Source organism: Ornithorhynchus anatinus, unplaced genomic scaffold (genome assembly GCF_004115215.2).
Source record: "Ornithorhynchus anatinus isolate Pmale09 unplaced genomic scaffold, mOrnAna1.pri.v4 scaffold_31_arrow_ctg1, whole genome shotgun sequence".
Classification (NCBI taxonomy): domain Eukaryota; kingdom Metazoa; phylum Chordata; class Mammalia; order Monotremata; family Ornithorhynchidae; genus Ornithorhynchus; species Ornithorhynchus anatinus.
Genome location: NW_024396765.1, coordinates 5,308 through 23,589, shown reverse-complemented (window position 1 = coordinate 23,589; position 18,282 = coordinate 5,308). Strand labels below are relative to the sequence as shown.

Genomic DNA, 18,282 nt, shown 5'->3' with positions numbered 1-18,282 from the left:
CCAGCAGACGCGTGGCGGAGCCAGGAGTAGAACCCGGGACCTTCCGCGTCCCAGTCCCATTCTCTCCAGCCGCTAGGCCAGCCTGCATGTCCGGGCCTTATGCGCCCCACCCGCGGTTCCACGGTACTCGCGTCCTGTCATTTCGTTCCACGTCTCTCTCCCCTCTAGACCGTAAGCTCCCTGTGAGGGGGAACGTGTCCGTCGACTCGGTCAGGTGGCGCTCTCCCAAGCAGTCGGTACGGCGGCCTGCACGCGGTCAGCACTTAGTACGTTTGATTGGGGTCTCGCGGCTCCCCATCCACTAGGCCGGGCCCCTGCCGGGTGGGCGGGGCGAGGCGGGTGGTGTGCCTTCAGTGGTCGACGCCTACCCCGCTTTTGGGTGTGCCCCCTCGCAGAACCGAGCGGCCGCACGGTTGCTGTCGGACGGGGATTCACCAACCCGCAGGCCGGGCGCTGGAACCGCCCCCTTACGTGGGCTCCAAAACGGCCTGGATTCCACTCCGTCGGGGCAGCCCCGGCGTCTTCGAGCCTAACGGATACCGACGTCATTATTGTCGTCGTCGTCATTATTGTTCTCGGCCATTGGCGGTTCTCAGTTGGGAGAGGCTGGAATCTGGTTCGGGCTGCCGGAAACACGTTCTTCTCCCAAACGGTTGAGGTCACGTTTCTCCACTCCTCAAGGACTTCCAGTGGTTGCCCATCCGCCTCACCGTCGGCTTCACGGCGCTCGATCAGCTCGCCCCCTCCTACTTGGCCTCACTAGTCCCTTACGGTCCAGCCCCTCGGCTCTTCTAACGCCAACCCGCCCACCGTATCTCGCTGCTGACCTCTCGCCCGTCTTCTGCCTCCGGCCTGGAACGCCCTCCCTCCTCATATAGGACGGGCACTTGAAACGCTTTTCAAAAACGCTTTACAAGAATTCTGTATCTGTTACAGATATTGGGAAAGCTCCCCCCTGTTTCAAGGCCTTATTGAAGGCACATCTCCTCCAAGAGGCCATCCTCCTTCCTCCTCTTCCGCTCCCTTCTGCGTCACCCTGACCCGCTCCCTTTATTCGTCCCCCGACTCCCAGCCCCGCGGCACTTACGTGCAGATCTGTGATTGATTTAATGTCCGCCTCCAGACCGGAAGCTCGCCGCGGGCAGGGAATGCGTCCGCGATACTCTCCCAAGCGCTTAGTATAGCAGCCTGCACCCGGTGAGCGCTCAAAGATCGAAAGGGCTCGGGCCTGGGAGTCGGGATCTGGGTTCCAGTCCTGGCTCTGCCTCCTGTCTGCCGCGTGACCTCGGTCAAGTCACTCGGTCCCTTCGTCTGTAAAATGGGGACGAGATGCCCGGGCTCCCTTGAACATAGCGGCTCTGCCATGAACCACTTGCTCGATCACGCCCTCGATCGTGACACACACACCACACACCACACCCCCCTCCCCCCCCCCCCCCCCCCCCCCCCCCCCCCCAGCTCTGGCAACACTCAGTAGGAGCCCCCACTCCCTGCGAAGTGGAGGTTGCATTGCCGTCAGAGCGTCTGGGGAGGTCGGTGCAGTTTTGTCCTTAGGAGGCCCGGGTTCCCGCAAGACGGGATTTCAGAGCCAGTCAATCGCGCGGGAACCAAGGTGACTGGAAACAGCGGAGCTTCCGTCATTCAAACCCCCCTCCCCAGAGGAACCGCTCTTGTGACCGGGGCGTAGGACCCAGCTTACCGGTTTTTGGCTCCGCCGCCCTTCTCCCGCTACAGATTGGGCGCTGCCTGAAGCCACGAAGAGCCCGAAGACTTACCTGCAGGTAATAATAAACTCTTCAATGTGGTCTGCCCTCGTTTTCTTCTGTGTCTGCCCTCCGTTCATTCAGTAGTATTTGTCGAGCGCTGACCGTGTGCAGAGCAATCCCGCTTCCGACTGGAGACCCCGCACACGTACGCACGTACGGGCCGGGGACCGTCTCTGAATCGATCTGCCGATTCTCTCCAGGCCTTAGAGCGGCACTTCTCGCGTTGTGAGCTCTCCGCGTGGTTAGCTGATAATTAACCGAAGTCCCCATTACCGAATTCAGCACACGAACGAGGATTCCTTCATTCAGTCGTATTTATTGAGCGCTTACTGTGTGCAGAGCACTGAACTGAAGGCTCGGGAAAGTACAGCACGGCGCTGAACGGTCACATTCCTCGCCCGTGACGAGCTCACTGGTGGGGGCGGAGGGGGGAGAGACAGACGTCAATACAAATAGATAAAATCACACGTGTGCGCGCGAGTGCTGTGGGGCTGAGAAGGGGGGAGAGCAAAGGGAGCGAGTCAGGGTGACGCGGGAGAGGGAGTGGGAGATGAGGAAAAGCGGGGCTTAGTCTGGGAAGGCCTCTGGGAGGAGACGTGCCTTTCGAAGGGCAGGGAGAGTAATTGTCGGATCCGAGGAGGGAGGGCCTGCCCGGCCAGAGGCGGGACGGGGGCTAGGGGTTGGCGCTGAGAGTTTGAGGCGCGGTGAGAAGGCGAGCGCCAGAGGAGCAAAGTGCGTGGGCTGGGGGGTAGGAGGAGAGTAGTGAGGTGAGGCGGGAGGGCGCATGGTGATGGACTGCTTCAGAGCCGACAGTGAGGAGTCTCCGTTTGATACGGAGGTGGACGGGCAACCGTGGGAGTCTTCTGATAACACCCGTACGCCTCACCCGACTTTCGTTTTTCTTGATTTTTTTACCTTCCAGGTCCTGTCTGGGAATGGGGACAGACAGAAAAACGAAAGCTAACTAAGACAATCCAACACCAACTCTCTCAGCCTATCCTTTTTGTCGGTTATACGGTAAATTGGATGTACGCAGCCTTGGAAAAAGACAGTCCTAAACATTTGAAACTAGTTTCCCGTTGCAGTTAGTGCCACTTGGGTCCACGTAAGGCTTCCAAGTGGCCGTTTTTGCGTTTGGTCTTGGATCAAGAGAGAAGAGCGTAAGGGACGTAAAAACCATCAGCCCTGCCGTTGTTAGTTCAGACCCAGCCAGCCAGCCCCGTATTCTGTCTCCCAACAGTAGTAAAATGTAATTATGCTGTCCGTTAAGCGCTTACGGAGCGCCGGGGTAGATACAAGGCGATCGGGGTGGACGTATTCCCTGTCCCACGTGGGACTCTCGGTCTCGATCCCCATTGTGCAGATGAGGTGATTGAGGCCCAGGGAAGTGAAGTGACTTGCCCAAGGTCACACGGCAGGCAGGGGGCGGAGCCGAGATCGGAACCCGCGACCTCCGACTCCCAGGCCGGGCTCTTGCCGCTAGGCCACGCTGCTTCTCCGTGGATGCTTCTCTCTGGGCCTCAGTTCCCTCATCTGGAAAATGGGGATTAAAACCGTGAGCCCCCGCCCCCCCCCCCCCCTTGGGAAACCCGATGACCCTGTATCCACCCCAGCGCTTAGAACAGTGCTCTGCACATGGTAAGCGCTTAACAAATACCGGCATTATCAGCATTATTATTATTAACGTGTAGGAAAGAAAATCGGTCGTTCATTCAAGCGTGTTTATTGCGCGCTTACTGGGGGCAGAGCATCGTGCTAAGCCCTCGGGAAAGTACGACACGGTAATAAAGAGTGACGTTCCCTGCCCGCGGTGAGCGCACAGTCGGGGGAGAGGGTGGGGAGGGAGAGACAGACGGCGATACGAATTCATACGATTACAACTACGTACCTACGTGCCGTGGGGCTGGGATGCGGGAAGAGCAAAGGGAGCGAGCCAGGGCGACGCGGAGAGGAGGGGGAGATGAGGAAAAGTGGGAATTAGTCTGGGCAGGCCTCTTGGAGGAGGTGCGCCTTCAATGAGGCTTTGGAGGAGGCGGGGAGTAACTGTCAGACTTGAGGAGGGAGGGGGTTCCAGGCTAGGGGTTGGCGGAAAGATACGGAACGCCTCACGAATCCACAGAACAGTTCGCGACACCACCACCTTTTTGAGTGACACGGTCCCGCCGTATCGTCGGAGATGCCCGGGCGTGGTGTTAGATGGGTCGGTGTAAACGATTTTATTCGCCTGTCGCTTCGCCGTTTTTAAATAGCGTGGCACCCCGGCTTCACCGCTCACCTGCCGCGTGACCTTGGCCGAGGCGCCTTATCTGCCGGGTGCCTCAGTTTCCTCATCTGTGGGGGGGGAGGGGGGGGGGGATGAAATAAATACCCGATCTCCCTCCCCGTGAGACTGTGAGCCCCACGTAGGACAGGGACTGTGTCTGACCTGCTTCTCTTGTATCTACCCCACCGGGTGAACACCACAATTACCACGGTGATGATGGCAACACCCCAGGTTAGTACAGCCTCTGTCATCTAGAGCGGTTGGGACGGGGCACGATCCAGATTCATTCATTCGATTTATTGAGCGCCTACTGGGCGCAGAGCTCTGTACTAAGCGCTTGGAAAGGACAACTGGGCAACGGAGAGAGACGATCCCTCCCCAGCAACGGGCTCGCCGTCCAGAGGATGCACACAGATCTGCAGAGATGGGAGGAAAAAGAAAGAACTGGATTCTAGCACAACGTAAGTTGGAGACTTACTGTTCGCAGCAGGTGGTTTCTGGGAATGTCGGGCACGTACTAGGCCCGAATTCCGGCGACAAACTGGAAAAATGGTGCCCACCTAATCACAGCTACTGTTATTCGCTGACCCGGAACCGGTCCAGATCAACAGGTGACGGGGGCTTGCTCGTGAGGCTGTGCTGTACACCTTAGTTTCACTTAATCCTGCTCCATTAACAACTGGCAAGAATTTCTCCCTCTCCCTGAAAAAGCCAACCTCACGGGACACGGGAGGGCCTTCCCTTGAGTCTTCTTAAGCGAGAATTGGTCCACAGGTCCTGAAGTGCCTCCTGAAAGGATGAGGGGCCTTTCCGTTCACTTTCCCCTCCGACGCACGGGTGTCCCCGACAGGTCGTGGGCTAAAAAAGTCGGCGTAGAGCAAACACGCGCTCGGCCCGACACAAGGATGAGTCAAAGATGGCATACGAGGATGCCTCGATCCAGCTGTCCTCATTTTAAGATGAATTGAGGAGTCTGGCTAATCGATTTTTTTTTTTTTTTTTTTTTTAAAAGCTCCCCAGATTCACCTTCCGTCAGGCTGGGTCAGAGATAGGCGGATCGGGCTGTGGCTCTGAGACACACGTGGGTTTTTTGTTACGGCTCCTGGGGAGGTGGGAATATCAACCGGTCAGTGGTACTGAGCGCTTATTGTGCGCCAGAGCGCTGTATTAAGCGTTTGGGAGAGTACAGCGTAATGGAGTCGGCGGTCACGCTCCTCGCCCAGAAGCAGCCTGCGATCCCAGAGGGGGAGATGGACGTTAAAAATAAACCGCAGATACATACGTACGTTGCGCGGGGCTGAGGGCCGGGTGAATAAAGGGTACAGATCTAAGCGGGAGGGAGAGGGAGAAGGGGAAACGAGGGCTTAGGTGGGGAAGGGTCTCTTGGAGGAGATGTTTTTATAAGGTTTTCGAAGACAGAGAGAGTAGCGGTCCGTCGGGTACGAAGAGGGCGGGCGTCCCAGGGCCGAGACAGGACACGGGCGAGGGGTCGGCGGCGAGACGGCCGAGACTGAGGTACAGCGGGCAGGTTTGGCGTTACGGGAGCGGAGTGAGCGCGCTGGGTCGAAGTAGGAAAGCGGCGGGGGAAGATAGGAAACGGGGTAAGGGAAATGTGGGCTCGGTTGGGGGAAGGCCTTTGGAAGGAGATGCGTTTATTGGGTCCAAGAGTTCTCCCCGAGGGCCTCAAAGCCTTGATGCCCCGTAAGTTCATCACGGACGGGGGACCGGGTCCACCCGCTCTCGTTGTAACCAATGGGGCCTGGTACCTTAGAGGAGAGGACCGCAATCACACCCGGTCCAGTCGGTCAGCTCAATCAGTGGAATCCGCTGGTCGCTTCCTAGGGCAGAGCACTGTTCTGAAGCGCTTGGGGGGGGCGCAGTAGGACAGGGATCGGCAGACACGCTCCTTGCCCGTAAACAAGCTTACGGGTAGATTTAGATCGACTAGACTGTAAGCCCCGTCAACGGGCAGGAATCGTCTCTATCTGTTGCCGGAATTGTACATTCCAAGCGCTTAGTACAGTGCTCTGCACATAGTAAGCCCTCCATAAATACTATCGAATGAATAGGCTCTGAATTTACTCATTCCACACCGGTCTCATCGCTCATTGATCGGGGGCACGAGATAGTTTCCAAAGATCCCATTCAGTGTCGTCCTGAGTGTCGTTTCCAGTTTTCTAAGGTCTCCCCTACAAATGTAAATAGGAATTAACGAAGATCTCCAGGAAAACGCCAAATAGCCGCTACCCCGGTGCTGCTTGGAAACTGCGATCCTCAAACCCGGCCAGGATTTCTTTCTCCTGGGATGATGATGATAATAATAATAATGATGTCCGGTATTTGTGAAGCGCTTGTTAAGAGGTACACAGCGGCAGGGCACTGTTCTAAGCGCGTGGGGGAGATACAGGGTAATCAGGTTGTCCCACATGAGGCTCACGGCTAATCCCCATTTTACAGATGAGGTGACTGAGGCACAGAGAAGTGAAGTGACTTGCCCACAGTCACACAGCTGACAAGTGGGATTCACCCCAGCGCTCGGTTTTGAATACGGAGAGAGCCGTGAACAGGATAACTAACTCATCCATCCTCTAACGCTGCCTCGCGTAAACCATCCTCCCCTTATGTGGGCCGGCGAGCTCACTGTAGGGCAGGGAACGTGCCTGCTAATTTCACCGTGCCGTACTCTCCCGAGAACTCAGCACAGTGCTCTGCACAGACGAAGTGCTCAGTAAAGACCGTTGACAAGATCGTAAGCTCGCTGTGGTCAGCCAGCCGGTCGGGCCCCGACTCCAAGGGTACTGCACTCTCCCGAGCGCTTAGTTCGGTAATCTGCGACAGAAGCAAGCGCTCAGTAAATACCACGGATCGATCGACGGGGACCTTTCTCGGGCGACGGAGAGGGTCGATCGGGATCGTACGGCTGGCCGGGAACAGGGTGCTTCGGCCCCACTGCTTCCGGCGATTGCCCCTCATCAGGTCCGCGAGCTTCCAGTCCCGATCCCTGCCCCCCCCCCCGCTTCCTCACATCCGGGGCCCGACGCCCGGTTTGACCCTGTTCGGGGTCCAAACCTTTCCCCGTCTTCTGTCCCCTGCAACGTATTATCTTTCTCCCTGGGCATTTTGGGATCTGAGAACCTCTGAGATGGGCAGGCGGCCTCAATAAGGCTTTGAAAGGCGGGGGAGAGTAGTCGCCTGTTGGAGCTGAGGAGGGAGGGCGTTCCGGGCCAGAGGCGGGACTAAATCGACGGGATTTAGCGAGTGCCGGCGGGCACGTTCCCTGCACGAAAGGAGCTTAGGATCTAGAGGGGGGAGACGTACATTAATGCAAGTAGCTGCACTGTTACGACCGTGTCCTCCCCCTGGGTGCTCAGTAGAGCGCTGGGTACACTCATGCCCTTGGGCCAGCCTGAAAGGCGGAGAGACGCATCCGGAGCTCGTCTTACGTGAGTCACCACTTGTCGTCATCTTGCGGACCTCAGAACTAGATGACAACCTGGGAATGAGAAGAAGAAGAGGAAGGAGAGGAAGAAGGAGAAGAAAGAAGGCGGCGATCGTGGTATTCATTTACTGGGCTTTGTCAATGGTATTTGTTAAATATTTACATCTGCCACGTCTCATGGTCTAACTGTGAAGGCAAGATACAGGTATTCACGGTGGAGCACGTCCCACGTGGGGCTCACAGTCTTAGCCCCCATTAACGGACGAGGTCACTGAGGCACGGAAAAGTTACTAACTCTGTGCCAAGCACTTGCTAACGCTGGAGGTAAATACGAGACAATCAGGTCCCCGCATGGGGGGGGGGGTCACAGTCGAAACGGGAAGGAGAACGGGCGTCGATCCCCATTTTGCAGATGATGAAACTGAGGCGCAGAGACGTTCGGGTGACGTGCCTAAGGTCAACGCACGGAGCCGGGATGGGAGAACCCCTAAAACTGTCGTGGACCAGGGAAACCGGGAGCAGCCGTTGCCTCTCGCTCAGAGAGCAGAAGCCCAGAGGAACCAAGATAGACTTCGCCGGGGGAAGCGGCAGCTGCGACACCCTGACGCCTACCCACCCCGCACATCGTTCTCTCTCGCTCACCACACAAAACTAAATGACACGGTCAGCCCTGCCCTGGAGGAAATTAGAGCCTAATGGAGAATCGAGTAGGTGCCCCATTAAAGTGGGGTTGGTGGGAGGCAGAAGGAACAAAACGGAGCCACTACCGCACGGTGGCGAGAAGAAACGAACGAATGAATCGATCAGTGGTACCATTGGGGCACTTACTGGGTGCGAAGCACTGTAGGTGGACCTGTTCGTGACCCCAGTCACTTCTCGCCATCACCGAGACGGGGGGGGGGGGGGCCCCTCCTGACCACCAGTCTCCTTTGCCGTCCTCTCCCGGGGAGGCCGCGTCTTCCCCGCTCCCCGCACTCACCGTCAAAAGTGGGAGGAGTCGGCCTGTTTCCTCAACCGCCCCCCCCCCCGCCCCCAAACGCTGCTCTCCCACCATCCCACCCCTCGCGCTCTCTTCCTCCGAAGCCCATGCCAGTGGCCTGCCACAATATTAATTGCAGCTTCTACCGCTCCCCTCCCTGCCCCAACCCCCTATTTTCTGAGTGATTCTGATGCTTTCTCGCTTTCCCTTCCCCTCCTCTTCCCTCCTCCACTGATCCCCAGCACGGAAGGTCACGTAGATCCCCCCGGCCACCTGCTTCTTTCTCGCTCCCTCCCTCCGCCGGGCTTCCTGTTCCCACGTCCTCACGCACCGACTCGGACACAGACTGGGAGCTCGTCGCGCCCGTCACCGTAACGGTTCTAAGCTCGCCAGCCCTGACGTCCCCGCTGTCTGACCGCCATCTCCTAATCTGTCTTCTCCCGATCCCCGCCCGATTCTCCCCGCTAGAACCTCTGACCCCTGACCCCTCCACTTAATCTAGGCCGTCGTGCCCCGGTTTGGACTCCGACAATCGATCCACCGTAGTGAGCACTCACTATGTGAGAGCACTTACTAAATGCTTGGGAGAGTGCAAGAGAACTGGTAAGACCGTTGTTCCTGCCCTCACTGAGCAGCCAGTCCAGAGGGGGAGGCCGACATCAAACGTAAACCACGGCCGCGCGACGTGAGCGCCGGGGTGCCGAGGGTGGGGGGAATAGACGCGCACACGACACCCTCCACCAAACCTAAATTTCTCACTCTCCTAGTAATCGCTCAGTGTATTTATCGAGCATCTACCCCGTGGAGAGTACCGTCGGAGCGCTTGGGAGGCGTACAAGACAACACAGTCGGTAGACGCATTCCCCCGCCCACAGGGAGTTTTAGATCTATCCTGTCCTTCCGTCGATCTCGCCCACCGACCCCAGGCCTGGCTCATCTCCCGGTAGGCTTCAATATCTTTGTCCGTGGCGTGCTGTCGGGAGAAACCGACGGGCATCGGGCCCATCTCCCGATAACCTCAAATTCGTCGCTGCTGTAATTCCGCCCTCTCTTCCACTCAACACTACTTCTCCTCCCACCGGTTATTCCAGACCTGTCACTCCTCCCGAAGCCCCCAGAGCCTCCAGCTCCTCATTCTCCTTCCCCGTGACCCCGACACCTATTTTGTCGAGAGAGTCGAGAGCGTCGAGCATGAGGTCCCCCTCGTCTCCCAGCTCCTGCCCGCCCCCCCCCCCCCCGCCATCCACTCTCTTCTCCTTCTTGGCTGGCTCTCAAGAGGAGATCTCCCATCCGCTTTCCAGAGCGACCCTTTCACGCGCCGGCCTCGACCCCCACCCCTCCCCGCCCAACTCTTCTTCCCTCCTCGACTGTCATCTTCAACTGCTCACTCGCCAGGGGTCCCCTCCCCCCGCCTTCAAATACGTCAGCTCTCCCTCCCCTCAGAAGAAACCTTCTCCGCACCCTGACGCACCATCGAGCCGCGCACCTTTCACTCCCGTCCGAGCGCCTCGAGTCATTCCCGTCCGAGCGCCTCGAGAGGGTCGTACACACCCGATGCCTCCGTCCGTCAATGACGAGAACGGCATCTGTTAAGCGCCCGCTACGTGCCGAGCGCCGTTCTAAGCGCGGGTAGATCCGAGGTGATCGGGTGGGGCTCACGTTCTTCCTCCCCGTCTTGCAGATGAGGGAGCCGAGGCCCGGAGAAGCGAAGTGGCCTGCCCAAAGTCGCAGAGCCGGGATTAGAACCCCCCGACCTCTGACTCCCAAGCCCGGGCTCTTTCCACTGAGCCCCTCTTCGATTCCCTTCTTGATCCTCTGTTATCTGCTGCCTGCCTACTTGGCTCCGCTGAGACCACCACCTCCGAGGTCACCAATCCTCTCTCTTGCCCAGTCTACCGGACTCTGTCCATACTCTATCCAAATCCTCTTCCATCTCCCAGCTGCCTGTGACACCGGGGACCCCTCCCTCCTTCCCGAACCCCTAGCTAAGCCCGTTTTTCTGACTCAGTTCCCTCCTCTTTCTCTTCTCACCAACGGGCCGATCCTTCTCGGTCTTCGTTGCCCGTCTCTTCCTCTGCCTCCTCCCGCGCCAACTCTAGGGGTTCCTCCAGGCTCAATTTGGGGGTCCCTTTCTAGTCTCGGTTCACACCCAAGCCCACGGGGAGCTCATCCACTCCCAAGCCACTCCGTTCCGCGCGAGAAGCAGCGTGGCTTAGGTAGAGCACGGGCCCGAGAGAAGACCTAGGTTCTAATCCCGGCTCCGCCACTTGTCTGCTGTGTGACCTCGGGCGAGTCACTTCGCTTCTCCGGGCCTCAGTTCCCTCCTCTGTAAAACGGGGACGGAGACCGTGAGCCCCAGGTGGGAGAAGGACCGGGTCCAACCTGATTAGCTTGTAGCTGCCCCGGCGCTCGGTGCGATGCCTAGCACGTAGTAAGCGCCTAACGGATACCATGAAAAAGCCAGACCTGGAGCAGTTAAGCGTGGGGCTTCTGCACACCCCCATCGCTAGCCTCCCCTCACAACCTCTGTGGACCTGCCTCGGCAAGATTCCTCAGACCGGAACGGAGTTCAGAGACCTACCCAGATGACGATTGATGATGATGATGATGATGATGATGATGATGATGATGATGACGGCATTTGGTAAGCGCTTACTCCGCGCAAAGCACCGCCCAAATCTCCCTCCAGCCTCCGGTCCCTCTCCCTGCGAGGCCCCGCATCCCATCCGTGACCGGATCCTGTCCGGTTTTCCTCCACGACATTTCCAGAAACCCCGGGGGAGGTCTCCGGGTACCTCAGTGGGAGAAGGGAGATGGTTTTTGCGAGCGGGGCCCAGCGTGTCCCTCTAGTGGTTTTCAGTGGGTTCAGTCCCGCGGAAGGGGGAAAATCATGGGTTCAAATCCGGGCTCTGCCACTTGTCAGTTGTGTGACCGTGGGCAAGTCACTCGACTTCTCCGTGCCTCATTTACCTCATCTGTAAAATGGGGATTAAGACTGTGAGCCTCACGTGGGACAACCTGTGTGCCCCAGCGCTTAGAACAGTGCTCTGCACATAGTAAGCGCTTAACGAAGACCAACATTATCATCACCGAGAGAAGCAGCGTGGCTCGGCGAAGGAGCGTGGGCTTGGGTTCTAATGCCGGCTCCGCCACTTGTCAGCTGTGTGACTTTGGCAAGGCATTCACTCCCTGGGCCTCAGTTACCTCATCTGTCAAATGGGATTAAAACTCTGAGCCCCACATGGGACAATCTGATCACCTTGTATTCCCCAGTGCTTGGAAGAGCGCTTCGCACATAGTAAGCGCTTAACAAATACCACAGTTAGGAGAAGCAGCGTTGGCTCAGTGGAAGGCCGGGCTTGGGAGTCAGAGGTCACGGGTTCTAATCCCGACTCTGCACTCGTCAGCTGTGTGACTTGGGGCAAGTCACTTCACTTCCTGGGCCTCAGTCACCTCATCTGTAAAATGGGATTGAGACCGTGAGCCCCGTGGACAGGGACTGTGTCCAACCCGACCCGCTTGTATCCGCCCCAGCGCTTAGCACAGTGCCTGGCACATAGTTAAGCGCTTAACAAATGCCATGCATAATAATAAAATGCCCCAGCGCTTAGAGCAGTGCTCTGCACATAGTAAGCGCTTAACAAATACCGACATTATTATTCCTCAGCCAGATAGGACGCCCAAGGGAGGCCGGGGCCTCCATTTCCCCCCTCTGGGCACGAGGCGCGGCTCCGTGGCCAGAGCCCGGGCTCGGGAGTCGGCGGTCGTGGTTCGAATCCCGGCTGTGCGACCTTGGGCGAGTCACTTCACTTCTCTGGGCCTCAGCGACCTCAATCCGGAAGCAGCCGAGCTGCTTCTTAGCAGAGAAGCAGCGTGCGTGGCTCGGGAAGAGCACGGGCTTTGGGGTCAGAGGTCGTGGGTTCGAATCCCGGCTCGGCCACTCGTAGCTGGGCGACTTTGGGCAAGTCCCTTCACTTCTCGGTGCCTAGTTACCTCGTCTGGAAAATGGGGATGAAGACCGCGATCCTCACGCGGGCCAACCTGATGACCCCGTATCCCCCAGCCGCTTGGTACAGTGCTCGGCACATAGTAAGCGCTTAACGAATACCGACATCATTACTATCATTGGCTCCGGGATGGGCGCGCGCGCGCGAGGCCGCCAGCTGAGGGGGCGCGCGGGAGACAGGGCGGCGCCACCCGGCGCGAGCTCGTTCGCCCGGCGGCGCGCGGCAGGGAGGCGCGTGCGCAGCGCATGCGCACGGAGCTCCAGCCGAAGAGGCCAGTGTTGAGGCGGGCGAGGAGGCCGGTGGTTGCAGTCGCCCTTCGGGACGAGAGCCTCCGCTGGACACGTTGAGAAGAAGGTCAGCGGCGGGAGGGTGGGGCGGGGCTCCCTCTCCAGCTTCTGCGGATTCCAGGTTTCCCATCGCTCTTTCTTCGGGAGGGAGCTGGCCGGCCTCAGGCCATTTAGCCCACGCTTGGAAAGTTCAATCTAGTGAGGGGGAGAGAAAAAAAATCTTCGGTCGAAAGGAAAGGCTACACCGGCCGTGCTTTGACGTGGAAAAAGGGACCCCCCGCCCCCCCCCCCAGGCTCCGTTTTAAAATAATGAATGTGCCGGCGGGGGCCGGATGCGATGAAGTCGGGGCCTCCGTTTCGGCCCAGTCCCTCCCTCAGGGTGGGCGAATTCTGGATTGATGGTTCGTGGGTCGTCTGTTGATAAAATAACGTTGGCATCTGTTAAGCCATGTACTACGTGCGGAGCACTGTTCTGAGCGCTGGGGAGATACAGGGGAATCGGGTGGTCCACGGGAGCCTCGCAGTTCATCTCCATTTTGCAGATGAGGTCACTGAGGCACGGAGAATAATAATGTCGGTATCTGTTAAGCGCTTACGTGCAGAACCCTGTTCTGAGCGCTGGGGAGACCACAGGGATCGGGTGGTCCCACGTGAGGCTCGCAGTTCATCCCCGTCTTCCAGACGAGGTAACCGCAGGCCCGGAGAAGTGAAGCGACTCGCTCACGGTCACGCAGCCGACGAGGGCAGAGCCGGGATCGTAACGATGGCCTCGGTTAAGCGCTTGCGATGGGCCCAGCGCCGTTGCCGGGGGGGATCAGGTCGGCCCACTGGGGCCCCGGGCTTCATCCCCATTTTCCAGATGAGGTCACTGAGGCCCGGAGAATGCCGTGACTTGCCCCAAGCTGGCAAGCGGCGGAGGGGACGTTAGAACCCACGCCCGACTCCCAAGCCCCGGCCCTTTCCACTGAACCCCGCTCGCCGCTTTTCAATTTTGTCCGCCCCAACCTCGCACGCGCGTCTTGTGAGTGATTTGTCCCCGTCTAGACTGTAAGCTTCTTGTGGGCAGCTCTCTCATCTCGTGCTCACCCGGGCTCAGTAAGGTGCTCTGCGCACAGTAAGCCCCAGGAAATACCACCGATCTGTTATTTTGATGTCTGTCTCCTCTAAGTGCTGAACCAACGCCGTAAATACGACTCGCCTTTCTAAACGTGCGACAGCCGAATAACGGGAGATTATTTAGCACGAGCGAAACCGAACTGTCGGTCTGAAATCCACGGAACTTAATACCTAATACTAATACTATTTTTTGAACAGCTGCGGAGTCTGGTTTTCACTGCTGCGCGTATCAAGGTTTTAGAGCGTGGGGCCCCCGAGGGAGATAATGATACCATGGCGTTCGCTAAGCGCTTGCCGACCCCGTTCTAAGCGCGCGGGGACACGAGGTGATCGGGTGGTCCCCGTGGGGCTCACCGTCGCATCCCCGTCGTACGGATGAGGGGACCGAGGCGCGGAAAGTTACGCGACTCGCCCAAAGTCGCCCGGCTGACAAGGCGGCAGAGCCGGGATTAGAAAGTCTCACCTGCGTGTCGCTCCCAGGGTTCCGCACGGCGCTGCTGCGCGCGGGGACTCGGAGGTCGTGGGTTCCGATCCCCACTCCGCCACTTGTCGCCGGCGAGTCGCTTCGCTTCTCTGGGCCTCGGTCACCTCATCCGGAGAATGGGGCTCAAGACCGTGAGCCCCAGGTGGGACGGCCTGATAACCCTGTATCTATCCAGCGCTAGAACGGTGCTTGGCACATAGTAAGCGCTTAACAAATATCCTTGTCGTCATTACTACGGTTTTAAAAAAAAAAAAAAAAAGGATCCCTCCGGGATGGTTAAATCCAGTGGATTAAAACCAATTAACGTCCAGAACTGCGATGAAAAGCATTCTTGCATGTCAAGTTCGGCATTCCCTCTCTCCTACCGATGGTCGTATTCTTGAGACAGCTTGATTCCTTTTGGGGTAGAGGCCGGTCGTCGATGGGGTTGAAAGTCATCTGGGAATTCAGGCCGAAAACCGGTCTCAGAACCGGCTCTCCCTCCCGAGTCGGTTTACGTACCCGGTTTTGGGTAGAAGATCGATTGCCCGTGGATCGGCGGGTTGCGAAAGGGGGGGAAAGTATCGTCAGGGGATCACGGATTGAACCGTGCAACAGCTCCCGTTTCCCGACTCCTGCCTTGGCCCCAAAAGGCTCGATTCTGGCCTTAGAACTCGCACAGGACTGATGGAGGCCCTCAGAACAGTGCTTGGCACATAGTAAGCGCTTCGCAGATTCCGTGATCATTATCATCATTGCCGTTCTAAGGTGTCGAGCATCCGAAGGCGGAGCTACGGCAACCCGTCGCGCCAGGACTCCTGAACGAGGGTCGGGATGATAATGAGAAGTGGGATATTGGTTTAAATGCCGACTGTGGGCCACGGATGACGATGCGGTCGGATCAGGTTCGGTCCCTGTCCCGCAGCGGGTAGGAGGGAGGGCGGGCATTGAATTTCCATTTTACGGATGAGGAAACCGGGGGGGGGGGGGGGGCAGAGAGGTCAAGCGAGTCGCCAAGGTCACGCAGCGGCCAGTTGGCCCAGCTGGGGTCAGGACCCGGCTCTGCCGACGTAGCGGGTGCTCAGTGAGCCTCGAGCGACCGATCGATTCGTTGTCGGTCGGTTTCATCGAGGGCTCGCTGCGTGCGGAGCACCGCGCCGAGCGCTCGCAAAGTACGATTCGGCCACCGAGACGGTCCCTACCCGACAGCGGGCTCCCGGTCTGGGAGGGGGAGACAGGCAACGAAAGGAAACAAGTAGACGGGCGGCGACGGCGTCAAAATAAATAGAACTGTAGGTAAGACGCGCGGCGTTCATAAAATAGAATAATGAATCTGTACAGATATACGCAAGTGGTGTGGGGCGGGAAGGGGTTAGAGCGGAGGGAGGGAGTCGGGGCGATGGGATGGGGGAGGAGCTGGAGGAGAAGGGGGGCTCGGCCTGGAAAGGCCTCCTGGAGGAGGTGAGCTCTCGGTAGGCTCTGAAGGCGGGGGGGAGGGAGCTAGTTGGGCGGATGTGAGGATGTCACTCCCCTCCCAGACTCTACCATTAAGTCACTGCGTGGCCTGGGGCAGGCACCAGGCCGGTTCCCCGGCAGTGAGGTGAATTTGCCTTGGCGGAGAAGCCACGTCATCGTGATGCGTCCCACCCTGACGGCGCCTCCCCGCCCTCTCTGATGACCGGATGTGCCCCCCCCTCCCGCCTCAAGCCCCCCTGCCCCCATGGCTCTTGGTAACTTTTGTTTCCCCGCAGCTCCTCCGTGCCCTGAACCCATCCCCTCTCCCTTTGCCTGCTAGTCCTTCCCTCCCGACCCGCAACCTCCCTGCCAGGCCGGTCCCACACCCGTGTCTGGCTCCACCCGGCGCTGCTTTTTTATTCTTATACTTGCTCCGTTGCTGCTGCTGGCCCTCCCCTGACCTCCAGCCCGGGCTCCCAGAGCCCCGGAAACCGGGCTGAACTGGGGCGGGACGGGGACGGCAAGCGGCAACCCGCCCAGACCCCGGCCCGCCCTCTCCCGTCCCGTCCCGGCTTTGCGGGCCCAGGGGGTGCGGGCTGCAAAGCAGGGAAAGGGCAGGTGGAACGGTGCCCGGACGACCCCGAAGAGAAGAAGCCGCGCTCGGCGAGGCAGGTTGCCGCCGACGTGGGGAGGCCACGAGGACGGGACGCTTGGGTTGGGGCCCTTGGGAGCCGTGCACGAGACCCGTGGAGAAAGGAGACGGCGCGTGGGGCTGTGGGAAGGGGGCGGAGGAGGACGGGGTCTACCCGGTCGCGGCCAGGGCGGGCGATGGACATCGGAGTGGGACGCCACGGCAGGTCTGGCATCACCAGGACGGCAGATTCGCCACCGTAACCCCCTCGTCATCTTCGTGGGGAACTCAGGCTCTGATTCCGGAAAACAAGAGGATGCCAACCTTCCTCAGAAGGACTGGAGGCAGGGTAACTCGTGATGGAACCGTTTCTGTAGACAGCAGGTGGTAGGTAAGATGCTCACCGACGTAAGAACGCGAGACCAGGCAGAATCGGGCGAGACCCCCGCCCCGCCACCGTCCGTCCGTCCGGGGCTCCGTCTTGGACAGTGGCAACAGGACGCCTGGAAGAGTCGGTGGCGGCTACCCTCATGAGCCTGCTGGTATTTTGGGCCTTCCAACTCCCTGGGGTTACGCCCCCCCCCCCCACCCCACCGCGTTTGCCACCCGGCGGGCAAAGGAGCGGCCGCGAGGAGAGGTTCCCTATTTCGTCGTCCCGGTGCTAAACTCAAGTCCTCCAAATCTGTGTTTCCCTTGTGGGGGTCCCCATATGGGCTAGGCGGTCCCTTCACCGTGCAGTTAACTCTCGCCCTACCCCCGTTAAGCCACTGGCTTGAGATCTGAGCCCCGCTCAGACGTCTTCAGTTTATTCTTTGATTGAGAAGATCTGTTCTTTCGCCAGGGAGATACTGAAATTCCACATGCAGCAAAAACGTGGCCCTCGATGAGTTAGATTTAAAAAGTGTGAATTTTATCGGCTGACATCGTCTTAAGCGGGCGACTGGAGAGGGACGAATACAGCCTGCGTATTAGGATCTTTCCCGGCAGTGGAATTCCTGTTGTCTTAAATTCCGGTAATAAGCAATCGGTATAGGAACTGAAAGCGAAGCTAACAAACTGCTCCTGGAATTTCACGCCGGCTAAAAAAAAGCTGCTAAAATTTTCAAAATTTTGTACAGAAGTAACTTACGTAACAGGAAGCTCTCGTTGTTTTTTTTTTTCCTCTGTCTGACTTTAAAGGACACCGAAGAGAAAACCCAGAAGAGCACGACAGAAGCAAGACGTATGCCCTGCCCTTAAGGAGCTTCCGATCTAATGAGGGAGACAGAGAGACAGAAGTGATTTCCCAGTAGTGGGAACGGGAAGAAAAACAAGGATATGTCACGGAGTAGCGCAGACGTATCTGGATGAAATAGCCGAATGAGTAATGAAATCATTGCAGCCGGAATGACTTCTCCTCCGAATTCCATCAGCAGGTGTCATCTGGCCCCGGTGGTTCGATTTCGTCTGGTTTATCGATGTGGTTTAGACGTTCCTGTGGTCACTCGGCGCCCCTGACCTGTGTCTGTCGGAAGATCCGGTCTGGTACGGGAACCTTTAGCGTCTTTGTTAATAAAGCTCAAACGGAGGAGTCGTGCTTCTCTGCTGTCGCCTTTTTCATTCTGGAGCGCGTCTTTTCCTCCTCGATCCGGCGCTTCCTTCGCTGGCCTCGGAGGTGGTCGAAAGGTCTCCCGCCTCCCGCCGAGTTTCTCGTTTGCCTCTGACCCGCCACTCACTCTCCGAACTCTCCTGTTCGCACCCGGGTGAGCTTTCGAACAGCCGGCTGGCCCTTTCCCTCTGACGCCTCTCTGCACCGCGCTAGTTATCCGTGCAGGGCTTCCGTGAGGCCACCCCGTCTTCTCTGGTTGGTTCTCAGCGGTCGTTCTTCGGCACGGGT

General features: G+C 58.4%; 1 non-coding gene across 1 annotated transcript; it reads left to right on the top strand.

The window, feature by feature from the left end:
• The first annotated feature begins 12,682 nt into the window (after positions 1 to 12,682).
• TICAM2 lies at positions 12,683 to 17,982 on the top strand. Its single transcript, XR_005659718.1, has 2 exons — positions 12,683 to 12,808; positions 17,586 to 17,982. It is a non-coding gene; the product is annotated as a toll like receptor adaptor molecule 2 (transcript).
• Positions 17,983 to 18,282: the final 300 nt, after the last annotated feature.